Source organism: Saccopteryx leptura, chromosome 3 (genome assembly GCF_036850995.1).
Source record: "Saccopteryx leptura isolate mSacLep1 chromosome 3, mSacLep1_pri_phased_curated, whole genome shotgun sequence".
Taxonomy (NCBI): Eukaryota; Metazoa; Chordata; class Mammalia; order Chiroptera; family Emballonuridae; genus Saccopteryx; species Saccopteryx leptura.
The window spans coordinates 12,597,600-12,617,055 of NC_089505.1; the positions used below are offsets into that span (position 1 = coordinate 12,597,600).

Below are 19,456 nucleotides of genomic sequence, written 5' to 3' on the forward strand. Positions count from 1 at the left end.
AACCCTTCCAAGAATTCCCATCTCTGCTTCCCACCTACACTGCCCCTGACCAGCAGACCCACAGTGCCCCCTCTCCTCATCCCCTGGCTTGTCAAGACCCCAGACTTCCACCACGGGGGGCACTTTGAGTGGATGACTACTTTCTCCATCTAGAAAAACTGCCACATCCATCCACTCGGCAATCCATGAGCCACCTTTGACTCCTCCGCCCCCCCACAGCCTCACGGTGGCCCACCAGGAAGTCCTCCTGCAGCTCTGTCCAAAACTGCCCCCTCTTCTCTCTCTTCTACTTGTCTCATCTTCGCTGAGCGCCTGTGACCTGGTCCCCCTGCCTCCACACTTGGCCGTGGTCCGTCTCCCCCCCTCACGGCGCAGGAGGGATGTGATCAGAGTGGTAACATTCTCCCACTTGCACACCCCTCAGGGGCTGCCCCTCACACCAACAAACCAGTCAGATTTCAGTCTCCGCTGGAATGTCACCTGTTCAGAGAGTCTTGCCTTGATGACACGGGATTTGTTCTCCCTCCCCCCCCAACTCCCTCCTTCAGACTCTCGTTTTGGTCAGGGCACTTGCTGCCACTACAGTTGTTAGCCATGTCTGTGGCCTTCTTCCTTAGGACATACAGACTGTGCATGTCACTCACGCCTCGGAACATACATCCACGTGGGATGGGGGTTTGTCCCTGACTGTATCCCGGTGCCTCGATAATTACTGACTGAAGGTTAAATAAGTGGCCCATGTGGCACGAGGCTTACGTCCTGACACGCCCTTCCACCCCACCTCCCTGTCCTACTCTCAACTCTTCAGCTCCCTTGGTTTTGGTGAAGTATTCCCACCGTAACCTTCCTGCCAGAGGACCGAGACCAGACTTCCTAACGGCGACCTTTGGCCTTTGGCTCCCACCTGCTTCAGCATCTGGAGCCTGGGGTGCAAGCTCTCTGGCCAAGGCAGCCCCAAAACGCAAGACGAGTTATCCGCAACCCTAAAGTAGGAAGCCCCAGAATGATAAAGGGCTTCCACTGATTCCATTGGGTTTGACCATTTTTACCAACAACTCCCTCATCATTGCCTTTACCGGGCCGCCACCATGCTGGAGGGAGAGGAAGTGGCCTTGGTCCCAGCTGGGAACATGCCGGAGCACACAGCCTGGCTCCCCTTCCCCCGGCTCCTGGCCGCCTCTGGCTCTGAGCAGAGAACCTAACACCTGCCTGCGTTCACCTGTCCTCCTCTCCATCTCTGTCTGGGCGGTCCTGGGGCAGGGCGGTAGAGAGGGAGGTAGACAGCTGTGGGGCTCAGCTCCAGCCCCACCACTTAAATGAGCTGTGGCATTGGGCAGTTTACCCTACGTGTCTGCATCCCACCACACAGGTGAGGGAGAGCGGGACTTGCAGGTCTGTCGTGAGGGTTTAGTGAGAAAAGGTATCTCATGTGCTTGGTGTGGTGCCTGGTGCGTAGAGAAGATCCAAGAAGAGGCAGACTGCCGAGTTCCCTGGTCCTGGCCCCTATCTGTGTAGGGACTACACTTTCCCACCTGGAGCCATCCCTGCTCCCTGCTACGCACGCTCCCATCTCCCTGCTTTGGCTCTGGGGTTTCCTTACTTTGGACTTCATTCACCGATCCCTAGTGAGAGCTCGGCTTCCACACCAGCTCTCCCACGAATCCAGCTCCATCCCTCTCCTCCGCCTTCCACAGATACCCCCTCTCTCTGGGACAGCCCCCTCCTGATCCTCTGCTGAAGCCCCTCCTTGCTCCTTGCCTTGGAGAGGGTTTACACTGGTCTTCCCACCATCTCCAGGACAAGACCTCTGTGCCACATCCCGCGTTTTATTCTCCTACGTGGCGAGCCCAGTCCCTTCCTGAGTAGGAACTCAGGACACGTTTCTAGAATAAGATGTAGAAAGCACAAGGTACACCTCCTTCCGCAGGGCAGGACAGAGAGTCGAGCTTCGAGGAACGAGCAGAACATTCCGGTGGAACGCCCAGAGTTCGACGGCATGGTCATTTAACCAAACCACTTTAAAATCTTGTCTCTTTCTCTAGAAACAGCAAAACCTGGTCCAGGCTCAACAAACATTTTTTATGGGGTTCGAGTCCAGATTACAAGTCCTAAGGTGACCTGGCATTCTGAGGCTCCCGGTACCTGCTTGAGCCCCACAGACCCTGAGGCACCCGGTGACACGAGCCCATTTGGGACTAACAAGCCGGCACTCCCTGACTAAAGCAGTCTTCCCAGAACCTCGGTACCGACAGCAACGCCAGCTGGGAAGGGTTGAATGTTTACTGGTCTGGGTCTGGGACGACACGCTCTGCAGACAGCGGCTCGCTTGCGCCTCACAGGTAACTACGTAGAGGACGTGTCGCTTCCATTACCAGCCGCACAGGTTGTGTAAGTGGCCTGGGAGACCCCTGCTGTGGAACACAGAGAGTTCTGTGGAACAGAGAACACTGCGCACTGGTGTACGAGATGGTGACGATGACGATGGTGAACAATCTGCAAAGCCCAGGGACATATGCTGTTCATGGAAGAAGTGTCTGTGTCCAGGCAACTGAGACAATGAATCTCGTTTCCCTGATTTGGACTCGCCCATTGTGTGCTATCAGGAATGAGTCGCGAGAGACAATGACAAGTAATGCCAGATTGTGTTTAAACCTCAGAAAAGGTGGTCCAACATGGTGACTTCAGGCGGTGCACACAAAATATAATAGATAGATGACGTGTTCTAGAATTGTGCACCTAAAAGCTTCATACAGGCAGTCCCCGGGTTCCAAGAGAGACTGGTTCTGTAGGTTTGTTTTTAAGTTGCTTCTGTATGTAAAAAGTTGGAAAGGTACATTTAGCTATTAAATGCAACTTTGACAAATATTTGTCTTAATACAGCATTTACTTTTAACTTTCTGTGCATAAAAATAATTAAACATTTTCAAACCTACAGAACCGATCTCATTCTTAACCTGGGGACTTCCTGTATACTTATTAACCAATGTACATTTAATAACATGTACACTTAATACATTTGATAAAGTTAACTTTAAAAAATTTAATGGCCTGACCAGGCGGTGGTGCAGTGGATACAGCATCGGACTGGGATGCAGAGGACCCAGGTTAGAAACCCTGAGGTCGCCAGCTTGAGCACGGGTTCACCAGCTTGAGCACGGGATCGCTGGCTTGAGTATAGGATCATAGACATGACCCCACTGTCACTGGCTTGAGCCCAAAGGTTGCTGGCTTAAAGCCCAAGGTCACTGGCTTGAGCAAGGGGTCACTTGGTCTGCTGTAGCCCCCCAACCAAGGCACATATAAGAAAGCAATCAATGAACTAAGGTGTCACAACAAAGGACTGATGCTTCTCATCTCCCTTCCTGTCTGTCCCTCTCTTTGACTCTCTCTGTCTCTGTCAAAAAAACAACAACAAATTTAATGTAAATGAGGGAAAAAGATACTTGGATTATTATCATAAGGTTTAAGCACGCAAGAAGAAGGAGAAGCCTGACCTGTGGTGGTGCAGTGGATAAAGCTTCGACCTGGAAATGCTGATGTCGCCGGTTTGAAATCCTGGGCTTGCCTGGTCAAGGCACATATGGGAGTTGATGCTTCCTGCTCCTACCCCCTTCTCTCTCTCTCTCTCTCTCCTCTCTCTTTCTCCTTTCTAAAATGAATAAACAAAATTTAAAAAAATTAAAAAAAAAAGAAGAAGGAGAATACTACGAGTATTTTGAGTCCCCACCGCTCTCGGTAGCTGCTCAGAGGGACGCAGCAGGGACCACTAGCCACAGCCATGCCCACGTGGCCCCTGACCACAACTCTGACAGCGTGTGGGGCCTGCAGGGCAATGTGAAGAGCCAGCCACAGAGCCGGTCCTGAAATCACTCCGTGATGTACTCTGCAGGGGGTGGCTCAGTGCTATGACAGCATGTGACAGGAGAAGCTGACCAAGAAGGAGGGGTCAGGAAGGCTCCCAGGGGGCAGTTACATCTGAGTTGAGATCTGAAGAATGAGTAGAAGTTGGCCAGTCAAAGGCAGGGGTTGGGAAGGGGATGTTAGAGAAAAGTGTTGAGTCCTGGAAAAAAAAAATACACTCGCTTCAGAATATGAAAGGAAAACTGCAAAGCTGAAATTATGAACTGATCAATATAATCCAAACAAAATAAAATGCATTGTCAATTTTATTGTTAGGACTTAGTCATAAATACTGCACTGTATTTTTATTTTTAATGTGCAAGTTTAGACCCTGGCCGGTTGGCTCAGTGGTACAGCGTCGGCCCGGCGTGTGGAGGTCCTGGGTTTGATTCCCGGCCAGGGCACACAGGAGAGGCGCCCGTCTGCTTCTCCACCCCTCCCCCTCTCCTTCCTCTCTCTCTCTTCCCCTCCCGCAGCCAAGGCTCCATTGGAGCAAAGTTGGCCCGGGCACTGAGGATGGCTCTGCGGCCTCTGCCTCAGGTGCTAGAATGGCTCTGGATGCAACAGAGCAATGCCCCAGATGGGCAGAGCATTGGCCCCTGGTGGGCGTGCCAGGTGGATCCCGGTTGGGCGCATGCGGGAGTCTATCTGACTGCCTCCCGCTTCTCACTTCAGAAAAATACACACACACAAAAAAAATACAAACAAAAAAACATGCAGGTTTAGATGCTCTGACTTCATGAGACTTCTCAGGCACATGGAAGATTACCAAGAAATCACAGGCCCTCTTAATTTAAAGGAGTCACTCGCAGGCAAAGCATTTCAAGAGCTGAAATACTAAAACCTTTAAAATATTTTTGCACCAAAAAACTATCAAATGTGGCAGGCACGTGCACATAGTAAACTATGTTTGATAGGATATGAGCCAGAAGCCTTCAAAATAAAAATACTATATATATGTCTCTAAATCATTGCAGGGGCCCTGCGGGCATGGCGCCTCCGTGGGACCCGAAAACAGCCCGTGGCTGCGGCTCTAGAGGCGGGGTGGGGGGAGAGGGAGGCAGAGAGGCCTGCGCACCTCACCTGAGGGATCTGGGTTTTATTCTTGAGTGAGGGGAACAGGTGCGTGTGGGTGTCTAGGTGTGAAATGTGTGATATGTGTGTGTGTTTGCACAATCAGACTCACATTTGGGAATGACTGCTTTGTGGCGTAGAAAGAAGAACACAGAGAAGGCCTGCCAGGAAGCAGGGGCTGTAATAATCAGAAGGTCCTATAATAACTCAGCTAGGAGACGGTGGGTGTTGGAATTAGGAACCGTGACGGAGGTAAGAGGGAACCACGGACCCCAAGGATCCTCTGGTCTTTTGTAAGTTTACTTGGGCCTGAGCTGGGACCCTCACGGGGAATCTGTCTCACAGTCAACTGTGTCCTAGATTCATTGCTCAAGTGACACTCTAGAATATTTAATATTCTACACAGGGCTGGCGAGCAGCCACGGGCAGACCCTAAGGGAAGACAAAAAACCCCAAACATTCGGACATAATTCAGGCTTGGAATCACGGTGTATATACGGGTTGAATGGTGAACCCAAAAGGTATGTCCATGTCCTAAACTCTGAAACCTTATTTGGAAAAAGAGTCTTTGCAGATGTATGTAAACTGGGGACTTCTAAACAGAATCACCCTGGATTATCTGGGAGGGCCCCAAATCTACTGACAAGTGCCCTTACGAGAGAGTAGGGGGCCAGGCACAGATGGAAGAGGAGGGACCGGCAAGGACAGAGGCAGCTGGGAAGCCAACATGATGGTGACAGGTGCTCCAAGAGGGACCCCAAACTGTTCCTTGTCTCCACTTAGTCCTCACACACCCGAGGCCCCTAACAGGCTGGGTCCGGGGGACCTGAGATTCGGTGTCCCCCTGTGCCGGGCTCTAGATGACCTTCTTCCGATGCACCCGTGGAGAGCTCCCTTTGTGGCCCTTTGAAGCCAAGGTCACGCCACTGGGGACAGACGGGGAGGGCAGAGGCTCAGAGGTGAGCAGAATTCCCCCCTGTCTGGGGGAAGAATTTCGGAGAACAGCCAGGAGGAAGGGAGAGAGGGGTGGAGCGGTGGGAGAACATCCGCCGAGCCTTGGGAAAGCTTGAAGATGTTCTCCACGTTCTGAAAAGGCATGTTCGGAAGCTCTCCGCCTCCCGGCACCGTCTCCTCCGGCTCACCTGCCCCTCAAAATCTGGGCAGACGCGGCAAGATCCGGCTGCTCCCTCTTATCCCTGCTCTTCCGGCTGCAGTGGAACTGCGGGGTCCCGGCTGTGCAAGTTGCACGCTGCATGAGAGCGTCTGTGAGGGGGTGAGCAGGGGCTGAACCCTGGCTGTGCTCCTCTCAGCACTGTGGACCCTCCGCAAAGGGGACCCTGTGCTCATGGCAGCCCTGCCCTCCTGAGGGGGCCCGGCCGGGGACCCTGGCAGCCCTGCCCTCCTGGGGGGGGGGGTCAGCCGGGGACCGCAGCAGCACACCCACAATGGGCTCCCACTGGTCCCCAGCACAGTGGCACCAAACTCCTGCCTCCACAAGGAAATCCTGTCCCCTGGGGCAGTCCCTGTCTGCCCTCTCCATCCTTCCATGTCCCCTCATGGGACAGGGGTTGTCCTGTCCTCCCAAGGTCAGCCTCTTGCTCCCACCATTGCTGGAGCAGCTAAGAAACCACCTGGAGGAGGACACACTCTTGTCAAAATACTATTTCCCCAAACATCTGTCACAAGAAGACCATGACACTAGGCCATGCCAACTAGGCCTGCGAAAAAAACAAAGGCACGTCGAAAACACTTTCTAGGCTTTACCACATAAAAGGGAAGGCCAGAGCAGTTTACACAGAAAGATTATCAGTAACTGTTTTAGAAAGATATGAACCAGTCTACAAACATCTACGCCTGTTGGAATCATTTACAACAAGGATGTACACCGCTCACAAAAATGAGGGGATCAGGGACCGTGCAGACACTCCAGTACTTTCAGCCTTTTGTGTACGGCATTTTCACCAAGGAAATAAAAGTTGGTTTGGCATCTTATTTGCATCTTATAATAGAACAACTTTCTTTGACTTGTTTGCTTTTCTGATGTTCTTATTTAGTTAAAAAAAAATTGAGTGCTTCTTTTTTTTTTTATCACTTCATATTCATTTTGAAATATCCCCTAGGTTTTGTAAGCAGCATATTTTTCTTACTTGGGTAATTAGAAAACAAAGAAAGAAAGAAAAGTTTGAGATCAGTCATGGGACCCAGCAGCTGATGAAGAAGACCTTGTCCTTCCATCATGGACTTTGACCTTGGATGATCAGGCCTGACTCCTTCCTAGTAGGGTGAATAGTAACTCTGCGTGACATAAAGGGATGACATGTTGTCAGGGTGCATAAGACTGTCAGCACAATGAACAGCTGACATCTGTCAGACACAATTGTTTTCTCACTTCATCCTGAAAACCACCCCAGTGAGCAGGCACAGCTTGTCCCCATTTTACAGACGGGTAACTAAGGCCTAGGGGAAGAGAAGAGGCGGCAGCTCCACCAGGTGGCGCTGGGACGTTACCTCCAGATGACGCTAATTCCACAGCCTGAACTGCTAACCACTAGGCTGCACCCTCTTGGGGGTGAGGGGTCCCTCCAAAGCCTTTCCCCTAAGATGCTCTCAGGGAGCCCAGAAACCTCTTACACCTACAGCTCGGACCACAGGTGACCCTGTGACCCTGCGTGGAACCATTTCCCCTCTAATTGCTGTGTCAGCTTTTAAGAGAGTCCCACAGATAGTTGTCAGATTCTTTCATCCTGCGAAACCTGTTTGGCCAAAGAACCAAAGTTAAAATTAAATAAAGAAAAAGAAAATGCAAGAACCATCTTTCTGCCTTTAAACCTTTGCCTACAGATACAGACAATGGCTGTACCCTCCCCCCACCACCAGAATTCAGAAGGAAAAACCCTGACCCTGCCCTGGCTGCGACGGTATTTGGAGGCCCTTGGGAAGTGAAGGGTTGCGAGGACAGAGCCCCAGGAATGAGATTGTGTCCTTATAAAAAAGACCAGGACGGTGGCGGAAGGAGACTTGACTTGGGCTGGTGAACACACAATATCATGTACAGATGATGTGTTATAGAACTGTACACCTGAAACCTATATCATTTCATTAACCAATGTCACTCCCAATAAATTACTAAAAAATAAAAATGAAAAAGGACCCCAGCGAGCTGCCTTGTCTCTCGCCCTGGGTGGACATGGCGAGAAGATGGCGCTTACCAGACACCGAATCTGCCAGCGCTTTGACCTGGGGCTCCGCAGCCGCCAGCACCCTGAGGATCACATCTCTGTTCCATAGGCCACCAGTCCGCGATGCCCTGTTAGGGCAGCGCCAACAGACCAAGGCGCCCACTTTCCACAGTTAGTGGCCTGCCCGGATTCCTGCTGGGACCCTGGGCCTGACGCCTTCTCCACTGCACGTTAAAATAATAATTTTCGACAGCTGTTAACAGTTCTGCCCTCTTTTTATAGCCTTTGGGAGACATACTTCTGAATCAGGTCAGCCTGTCTGACCTGGGCTGGGATAGAGGGTGAATTCGTTAAACCTGTGACTCCAAGGGCCCCTCCCCATGTCCGACAACGACTCCGGAGCTGGGGGCGTGAGGGGTGGAGAGAAGAGTGGCCGCCTGCGCTCCATCCCGCCGCTCCCCTCCGCCCACGCAGCCCACGCGGCTCCCCTCCGCCCACGCGGCTCCCCTCCGCCCACGCGGCCCACGCGGCTCCCCTCCGCCCACGCAGCACCCCTCCGCCCACGTGGCTCCCCTCTGCCTACGTGGCTCCGTTCAGTTCCTTTGTTGCGGGTTCCTGACTGATAAGATTGGCCTTGAAGTGCTGGAGGGTTCAAGCTCTCTGCAAAGCTGATGAAAAGCCACCACCCTCAGCAAAGACGCATTTCAATATGCGAGCATGTGGCCTATCATCCTGGCATGAAGAACCCTTGGGGCTTGGGTGATCCTTTCAGCTCTGACACCCTACCCTCGTGATTCTGTCGAGGGGCTATCACACCAGCAACTTCCTCTCCTCTCCCCCCTCCACAAAGGGCCACTCTCCCAGGGCTACAGGGACGAAACAAGGTGGACCCGCTGTTCTCCCCCAAGTCCGCCTGCAGAATCTGCCCTCATCCCAACCAGCATTGTGTTTGTGGTTCATTCTTTCCTAAACGAAGTTAAGGATTTGAGATGATTGCAAAACAATAGGTAAATTTTAGAAGACTGGAGTTGCAGAAGAGAGACTCACTAGATTAAAAATCTAACCAGGTGTCAGAGTCCAATGCACAAAGGTCCTCGGAGCCCAGGACAGCCCCCTCCCACTCCCTCATTCTGTCCCTTCAAGGCTGTCCTTGGGGTGTGCCAGGGGCTGTGACCAGGGGCTCAGCAAATGTGCCCACCACGCTCATGGAGACAAGCTGGCCTTTTCAAAAGTGTCCCCTTCCCAGTTTCTCTCAGACTCATGTGCCTCACAGGCCCTGTTCACAAAGCCCCAGGCAGACTCGCCCCATCCTGGGAAAACAGATGAACACAATGGCCTTATCTCCGAGGATAGGGTTGTATCATACCTTCCAACCAGCCAGCAAGAGAGGAACAATTCAACTGTCGGAGGAAAAAATAAAAAAGCATCCCATGTGGCCGGTGAGCCTGGCTGTCACCGGACTTGTTTTCACCTTCAGGAAGCTGACATCACAGTCACCTGAGGAGTTTCCCTGCTTTATTTTGCCCTAGAAGATAAAGAACTGTGGCCACCATTTCCAGTGCCAAGGGCTTTCCACACACTGTCACTGCTTGTGAAATGTACATAGTATGTTCGCTACACAGATGGGCAAACGGCCTGCGTGGTAGCTCCACCCTAGAGACGAAGAAACCCGGGCACCCCAAGGTTAAAGAACTTGCTACAGAAAACTGTGGGCCAAAAATAAGTTCCTAAGGATTCTGCCTACTCTCAAATTGTAGTGTATTCTTGTTCCATCAGCTATCCTTTTTTTTTTTTTAATAGAAGAAATCTCTCAAGAAACTTTGAGTTCTAGAGGCTTAATAGTACAAATAGCTTCTCATGTTCTATTTACAATTTTCCAAAGGTTGTACAGCCGAAACCACCGTGCTTGACAAGCAACTTTGAGTTTTCCCTTCTTTCCGCCTATGGTCAAAACTTGGTCCCATTTCATGTTGAACTGAGTGGCAGCATGTGTGGTAGCACGTGTTCTCTGGCTAAAGTTTAGAGGTTGAGAAAAAGATCTGCTACGAGAATGTCCAACTGGAGAAGGTTTTGGTGAGATTGAACCCAGGGAATTGCGTGGATAAGCCACTGAAATCTGGTTAAACCCCTACCTGGAAAGACAACACTACTGAATAGGAATGGCTCACCAATATAAAAACCCCTAGCATCTCAAACCAGATAGACAATATGCTTGTCAGTGGATGGAAAACAGAAAAGATAAACTATGTCAGAACGGTTTTCTTTGTTCTGAAGCGGCAAGTTGAGCTAATAAAACACTAGTCATTTTTAGGGAAACAGTGGTGTATAACCGCTGACGTGAGCCTCTTTCGTGTTCGTCTGCTTCCTGTGCAACGCACACCTAGGTTCCTTTCTAATACGCAGATCCTGGCGATGTGCACAAGCATAATTTTAATTCACTGTGCTACCTCTGACCTCAGCACAGTAAACAAGTATGTGTTGGGTGAAAGAATATTGGAAACTGGCCTGTGGTGGCCCTGGGGATAGAGTGATGACCTGAAACTCTGAGGTGACAGTTCGAAACTCTAGTCTCGCCTGGTCAAGGCACATACGACAAGGAATCAATGAACAACTGAAGTGAAGCAACTATGAGTTGATACTTCTCATTCCCCACCCCTCCTTCTCTAAAAGCAATTAAAAAGGAAAGAATACTGGTATTTGGACACAAAGATACAACATTTTTTATCAAAAGCCAGACTTGTGGGCTGGAGTCAGACCGTTGTGAAGGCGACGGGGCTTTGGCTGGGGCCAGACCCACCACAGGCAGGGGAGGGCCTGGCCCCCACGGAGGTGGCAACTTCTGGGGAGGAGGCCGCTCCCCAGTTCTAACGGTGGAACCCGGGGCCAACCTCTCCTCTGCGGTGGTCTCCAGCCAGGCCTCCCTTTGAAGTCTTGCTTCTCTGTCCCCCAGGTGGATTCTGGTCACTCTGCCATGACCTCCAATGTGCCTACGTCTGCACAGGCAAAATGAAACTCTTGAGAACACGGACACTTCCGGCACAAATTCCTCCCTTCTCTCACTAGCTTTACTCCCCTTCCCGTCGGTAATGGGAGTGGGAACAAGACCCAGAGGAGGGAGGCGCCCGGTGTAGTCTGCCCGCTGTGTATCTCTACTGAGCCTGCTCGACACTGCGTGCGGAACTTTCAAACAGCACAGCTCTTCACAAAGGGGCCTTGAAGATGATGTAAGATAAGATTTGGCTCAGTTTTCATAAAATTAAAAAGAAATCTTCTGAACAGCAATCGCTGCTCCCCAATAACCGCCTCCTCTTGACCCATGATGGCCCGGGGAAATTATAAAAGGTGTGTGCAGTTCCTTCCCAGTGTGCAGGCTGCCATCTTGGCTATTGGAAAACTATGTTTATTTCGAGGACTATGATTCTCTGGTGCATTTTAAAATTTGTATTAATTATATGACATATTTTTTTTTTTTAGAAAATATACTTGAGTATGGTACTTGAGCTGTATGTAAAAAAAATAGATATAAAATGTGTATATACATTTTTCTAGTTTATAATCCTTCTTAAACTGTCTATAATAGCCATTTGAGCCTGACCAGGCAGTGGCACAGTGGATAGAACATCAGACTGGGACCTGGAGGACCCAGGTTCGAAACCCCAAGGTCGCTGGCTTGAGCGCGGGCTCATGTGGTTTGAGCAAGGCTCACCAGCTTGAGCCCCAGGTTGCTGGCTTGAGCAAGGGGTCACTCGCTCTGCTGGAGCCCCTCAGTCAAGGTACATGTGAAAAAGCAATCAAAGAACAACTAAGGTGCCGCAACAAAGAATTGATTCTTCTCATCTCTCTTCCTTCCTGTCTGTCCCTGTCTGTCTCTCTCTGTCTCAAAAATAAAAAATAATAACTATTTGACCTGTTTCTATATTTTGATTTAAAAATTTACCTTTTTCAGTAACACAAGCATGTGTGAAAATGAGATTCATTTGATTTCCTTTACCCACAGGTAGAGTCCTTTTTTCTATACTACTTTAAAAACGTTTTGAAAGACATGTGTGCCTTAGATGAAACAGAAGTACACATGGCGTCCCCCACCCCCAGGGTGAGCCCTCCCACCCACCTGCCAGGCCCCTCTCCTGGTGAGCAGTCCCAAGGGGGAACACCCAGCTCCCAGCCCTAAAAACAATGTGGTCTGGTGCCTGCCACAATAGTGTGGAACAGCCTCCAATTTCAACAAAGGAGTTCAGAAACGGTGGGTTTAGAGAAATTACTAATAAGAGTGAAAAAGGCTTTCTTCGAAAGCATCAAACTTGACCACTTTAACTGCTTGTACCCCCAAATCATTTAAAACACGAATTGCCTCAGGTAAAACGAGTCATTTTTGTGCAATTCCTATGCGGAGACCATCCTGAAACAGATGTTTGGGTCCTCCCCGACCCCCCTGAAGAATTTAACCGCAAAGAAACTGCTGAGGGCCACCCATCTCATTTGAATGAGATCTCGGTTTTCGAATTCAAATTGAGAGGCCAGCGGTTCCTTACAAAACCAAACCACCCACATCAAGGACTCTTTCTAATTGTGTAAATACCCAACCGCTTCAGTTTGTCAAAGTCACCTAATACTGTTTTGAAAGCCAGCGCAACGTGCTCTAAGTCCCCGGAGACGATGACTTTCGCAAGCTTTCCTCCGCCCAGCGACGGAGTGCGGACTGTTACATATTCATGAATGATCTCAAAGACAGCTGTCCAGCTGCTGGGCCAGAGGGCAGGGAGGGCCTTCGGAAAAAGGAATTCACCCAGGGAACAAAGGCAGCCCCCTCTGCCTTATTATGGTGCTGTGGGGTTTTGTAAAAGGTTCCTCTTCTAGCAGATGGGCCCCTGGCCACACCCCTCCGGCTGAGTGCTAAGAGGCCTGAGAACTCAGTTCTGCTCTGTCCACCATTCTGCTCCGCCTCCTCCCACCCCCTCCACGGAACAGAAAACCCCAGGAACTCCTGTGTACTTTACTTTTTCCTAATTTCGACTTTCAAAATCATTATTTGCTCATATATGCACCAGAATGTCCACGCTAATCCTCAGATCCGTGCTGTTCCTTCCGGGGGCGGGGGGCAGATGGGATGGGAGCACAGGGCCCGGTGAGTGCTAAGCCTGTAGGTAAGCCAGCTGCCTGTTTCCTTACAAAAGAATAGAAGGAAAAAGATCTTTGCTTATTTCTGTATCAAGTGGGGCAGAAAGTGCCAGGCAGGGTCGAAGTTCTCTACACAGGTGTGTGGATTCCTTTGCAGGCTGGGTTGTTGTTTTTTGACCTACAATATTGTGGAGTATGTAAAAACATACTCCGCCACATTGGGCAGTCAGACGGAACAAATGCCATCGAAAAGCCCAGCCCTGCAAGGACAGCTTCCCTGGCGGGAGCACCACCCCAACGTGCAGAGGCCTGTCTGTCGGGCCTGTGCAGCCTCGGATGCGTGTTTCTGTCTCTCTCTCTCTCTCTCTCTCTCTCTCTCTCTGTCCCTGCCTCTCTAAAATCAATAAATTGAAGGGGGAAAAAAAAGCCGATAGCTGTGGCTGTTTTATCCATAACCTTCTGCAATTTTCTATTGACTAGAAAGCATGCTAATCAAAATAAATTGTAGTTATATGATAATCAGTTTAACAGAGAATATAGTAGCACTAGAAACTGAAGCTAGCTAAGGTACAAACTTCAGGAATTCTCTTTATTCCATGTTGGTAGAATGCGTAAGGAAAAAGGCCATGGCATTCAAAAATATCTTAGCCTTCCAACAAATAACAAAGAAAGAGTGTTTGTTCAAATACAGAAATCGACAGTGATTCGATGCAAGAGACCGAGAGGCCTCAACTATGCACGCATCTCTGTGTTCAGTACATGGTGACATGAGTTTCTTGGTTGCTAGGCAAAGGTGAACCACAATAAGCTACAAAGCACAGTAAATGACCAACCATCAAAATTAGTTCCCATTTTTATTATGAATGTCCAAAGTGACAGCATACTGCGAAGTGTTAGGTTCTCACTGATGAAATTTCAAGAGACCACGGACTACAGCATTCCAAGAACTTTTAACTTGTGACAGAGCCAAAACAAATAAAAGAATAATAAAAATATTCTTTTAGGTATAAAGAGTGCTCGTATTTTGAGTTTTTGTCATTTTTTGCCCGTTGCAGGTATTGTCAACACTGGTCATTTCCAAAACACAAATCCTGGGCTGGATACTTAGAGCAAAATTCTATATAATCTCTGCCTGAATAAGAAACTGATAAGAAGTGTACTTATAAAGTATGTTTACGATACAATGTCATATGACCGTTCGCTGTCATTGTCTTCTGCCCTGGGTTTCTCCTCCGCCTCCTGGGCACCTGCTGTTTGGGATGCCAGGACCCGAAACACCCAGATTATTTTGAACCTTGGATATTCTCAAAGCTCCATTTTTTTTCTTCCAATGAAAGCTTAAGACTTTCAATGTTTGAAAGTTTAATGTCAGTCTCAGGAGATGACTGACAATAATGGATGAGAGCCATCAGTTAAGAACTACAGTCTACACATGTTGTGTTCAAGGAAAGCAAGCCTTGGTTTACTAAAGCTATGGTTCTAGTAACCTGTAGTTCCAACACCGTATGACTTATTTCCCTTGAGGGGGGTCTCCTTGCAAACTGTCCTTCCCTTCACTGGAACTGGGCAAAGATACGGATGGAGTCCGTTGCCATTTATGTCGCAATCAGTGCTGGTGCAGTGGAAGTGCATATCTCTTAACAGATGCAACACTGTTCATCTGAGTGGATCCCAAAAAGAACAATTATGAACTAGAAACTCATAGAGTTTGTGTTTCAGATGTATAAAATTAAACCTGCTCCAACAGGTAATACAGGGAGGCATGCTTGCAGCCTCTGGATTCGAGCAGAAGCAATGCCTGAGAGCACAGAGCCTTCTCAACAGGGAACGGCGGGTTCCTTTTAACGCTTCCTTATACAAGATCCGACGTGCTGCACATTAGAACTTTGGAGCGCGTCTCCCTTATGTCTACAAGGCCTGGGACACAGGAAGCTGCCAGAACTCCATTCATCTTGCCTGTTGACAAAAGGAACAATAACTGGTCATCACCGGTCAATGGAATAACTTTTCCTAGTTTTATTATTATTTTTTTCCCCAAAGTACTTCCTAAAGAAGAGATGGCATCAATAAAACAACAGCAAATGTTTCAACGTTTGATGAATTTCTGTGCTCTAAAATGCCATGTCTTCTTCCAGTGGAGCAGGGAGAACCAGAGTAGGCAAGGTTCGTCTCTCTCCTGATGCTGGAACTGTTCAGGAGAGGCCTCTGTCCTGGATGTCAGGACACCCAGGTTCCAGAGGTGATGCCGCCAATAGCCAACAATGTCACCCAACCTCGCTGGGCCTTGGCTCCTTAACACAGAGGTTCAGAGGACTTCACTGGATGAAGTCTGAAAGGGACGCCCGTCAACCACATGGCTGGGTCATGCAGTCTTGCCTTCACAGCTCCTTACAGAACACGACCTGGTAACCACGTCAGCCAGGGGCACGGTTCAGCACACAGAACCCACCCTTGCACTGCCTGTGGTCCTAGTTCCACTTGGTGTATAGGACCAGCTGAACTCCCACAGAAGTCTCAAAATATCTATTGGCATCGGGCCCTGGCCGGGTAGCTCTCGGTTAGAGCACCATCCCGAATGCCAAAGTTGCAGGTTCGATCCCTGGTCAGGCACATATAAGAATGAAGGCATAAATAAGTAGAACAACACATCAGTGTCTCTCTTTCTCTCTCTCTCAATCTCTCTCTCCCCCCTCCTCTCTCTTTAAATCAATCAATAACTATTTTTAAAATATATCTATCAGTATCTGAAGTTAATTAAAATCTTAAATGATGATGTGATGAAGTTATATGGACATACAATTCAGAAAACACATATTTCTACATCTTTTACCGTTTTAAAATCTAAGTGTGTCTTTTTTTTTGATACTTGCTTTTTTAAAATTATGGATATAAAACCTGCAAAACACATTAGTAAGTCTGATATGTAAGCATGTAAGCAGTATGTAAGAGCAGTAAGACATACTACATAGCTAACAAATTCAACTAGCTGGACTAGTGTAAGTAATTATGTCAAGGAACTTCACCAAGACATAATCTGGTAAGCGCAGGTGGGGTCTAGACGCAGGAAGTCTGACCCTGAAACTGATGCTTTTCCCATCGTGCTAAGCTACGTCCTCACAGCTTGTTCAAATGACAATAGATCCGGGCTGGAAATTTTAATGAGACTTTCACAGTTGCCACATATACAACCAAATATTAGGTTAAACATTTGGAAATTCTGGGCAATTAGTTCTCATTAATAATATAATAGCTTTAAAAATTGAAAAACTGTATTTACCAATTTTGAATTTATCTTTATAAGCCTCTGTGGCTGACAGAAGTTACATAATCCCAGGATAACTATTTATTATTTGTTATATCATATATCATACTGTTTTATATATATATATATGTGTATATATATATATATAATAGTCTATATATTTGAAGGCAGGCATCCTGGCTGTCTGTCACATATGACAAAAATCATGTCTGAATAATATTTTCAGCTCCCACCATGGCTTTGGCAGAAGGGGGAGACACAACTTTGTGAAATGTGTGATCATCCCACACAAAACAAAACTGGCACCGAGACACCATCCATTAGTTTAAAGGAGTCTAAGTGTTTTGCTAATGAGTTTATCCTCAAACACTGGCTTTAAAGCTACTCAAAAAGGCAAACAACAAAGCCGCTCAGTCCTTCGACTCAATCACTCTAACACTCAAGTTACAGAGCCACTTTCTGAAATCCAGATAACATTGGCCAGGTGGTAACAGGAGAGGCTTGTTGTCCAGAGCCAATCGGCATCCGTGTGCTAAAAGGCAGGGACCACAATGGGAACAGAAGGGGAAAGACACAAGTTTGCTCAAACTGTGGGGTGGCGGGCACTCAAGAATGATCTTTTGATGCACGTGCATGTACCAACACGCACAATTTCTGTGTTTCTTTGCTGCTAGGTAAGAGAAATAAATATTTGTCTTGACAAATAAGCTTGAAATAAAGAAACAGTAAAATTTACTATGCAACTCGGGCAAGTGTCTTTATGCTGGTGATGTTCTGTGACATGTTAGTGCATATCCTGAAGAAACAGCCCCAAGTGGAGGTAAAATGACCCATCACTGAAGCAGGTCAATAGTGACCATCAAGTATTTGTGAAAATAATACACAGAATGTGGACATCATGGTCGCACAGCTTAGATCTGGAGAGTGTTTCAGTTTTAAAAGCTCATTTTATGAACTCTCTGGTCCTTACATCAGGGGACCCAGCCCGCCCATGAGCCAGCCGAGATGTGAGCGGCTGCAGCGACCTGCCCCATGTTGATGGGTGTGCGAGTCACCCAGGCATTGAGCAGAAGGAAAGCCAGGTCTTCCGGTCCCCGGGCCAGTGCTCCGGCTTCTGACAAGCTGTCTCTGGCTGGTGACACGGATGTGGATGAATTCATTATTTATTATGATTCATCTCTTCTGCATAGTTTTGTTACCATAATGACCTTGCAGCGAAGACCCTGCAAGAGAGACAGAACTGCCTCCACAGAGCACTGAGGTTGGAGACATGCCCTGCCCAGAGTCCCAGGGCAAATGGCAGGGCTGGAACACGCGTCCCCTGCTCCTCTCACTGTGGACACCGTGCAGAAGGGTCATTTGACTATGGAGGCCCACCTGTACAGGTCCCAAGAGAAATCCCACTGTTCCAGAGAGATCTGTCACTGAGCTGACACTCCAAACACGTGGCTGATTCCAAGCTCCTTAAATAGCTGAGGAGTGTTTGTGCAGAAATGCGTCCTTGCACAGTCAGGGACCACTTGTTATCCGGCACCAGAGTGCCTCCCCGTCCTCCGACACACTGGTTTTCAGTTCATAAGGAATGAAAAGCTGGAGGCCCCACACTCCACTTTCCAATGAGAAAGTGGCACGAAGAACAAGACATTAAAACCGCCAAACAAAGCTGAGACGTAGCAGCGCCTGGAGGCGGAAGCGCCACCTGGAGGTAACTGGGAAAGTTCTAGAACCAGTTTTCTGCAGCTCAAGTTGCCTAAATGATGTGCTTGTTGCAACTGCCTTGAATTTTGGAATGTACTTATAGTTACTCTGAGAAAACGGGCACAACGAAGGCGACATGGAGGTAGGTGCTGCCTATGCAGCTGTTACCTCACGAGGCGGGGGCTCCAGGTAACGACACACACGCGTCTCGCTCTAGCAAACAACCCTGCCGGGGTCCGCGGCAGTCTTCACAACCGAACTGCAGAGACGACGAGGCCACTCAGTGGATGAGCTGATGCTTTTTTAAAAAACAGCTGCAAACTGAGTCGGCAGCAGAGAACTGACACGACTCAGTAGAGAGAAGGACAAGCCACTCACTTTTCTCGGAGGCCAGAAGGTACAGGCCCAGGAGAGGGACCACTGGAGCACTCTGGACAGGAAGAGCCACCCTGTGGGACAGTGAGCCCTGGCCCGAGTGAGGCCCAGGGTCGGGGGAGCCAGGTGGCTGAAACACCTCCCGGGGCACAGCCTGGCCCGGTGGGAACTCAGGGAGGCCTCCATTGGACCCTGACTTTATCTCCTAACCTGGAGAAAAGATTAAAAACTAGGGGCTGGCTGCTTGCTTCAAAGAAAGGCCAGAAAGGCAAGTAAGTGACATCAAAAGAAGAAAAGGGACAAAGCCTATTACTCCTCCTGTGAACGTGGGGGGACGTAACCAGTGCAAATGCTTTCAGCCTGTTCTGACACGGACACGTTATCTGAGTTGCGAGCATTTGTCTTCATTTCCCACAGTCTGTCACGTGCTCATAAGGTGATGGGGACAGGAATGAGGGCCTTGCAGCCAGGGAGGGCACAGTGCAGTGTCAGGAAACACACAGCCAGGGTCGTGTCCACACGAACGCCGCAGAGTAGAGAGGACTCACGAAGGACAGTCGCCCTGACAGTCCCCAGTCTGTGCTGTCCCTGAGGTCCCCTCAGCGCCGTAAGGACTCTGATGTCTGGGACAAACACTGTACTAGAATCACGGTGTTTTTTTCTCTTTCTTTTTATGTAATAGTAGTTTTCAGGAAGGCACGGTGCCTTACTTTTGTGAGGTCCCAGAGAACACCAACCATGACCCAAGTAAATGAGTCGCTCACAGAGCCACTCTGTCTACAAACAGCGACGTCTGGGGAACGTCTGTCTTGGGCGGGTGTGAAAGCCCAGAACAGAATGGACGTGACTG

At 48.9% G+C, this 19,456-nt stretch overlaps 1 protein-coding gene across 2 annotated transcripts in view; it reads right to left on the reverse strand.

The window, feature by feature from the left end:
* Window positions 1-19,456, reverse strand: part of SCAF8 (SR-related CTD associated factor 8) — a 172,526-nt gene that overhangs the window by 18,683 nt on the left and 134,387 nt on the right. The window contains exon 22 of one of the 2 annotated variants that reach the window (XM_066372948.1): window positions 14,112-15,227. The exons of the other annotated variant lie outside the window; for it this stretch is intronic. The gene's annotated coding sequence lies outside the window, so the exon portion shown is untranslated. Of the gene's footprint in view, window positions 1-14,111; window positions 15,228-19,456 lie in introns of those variants that run through there. 2 annotated transcript variants of the gene reach the window in all.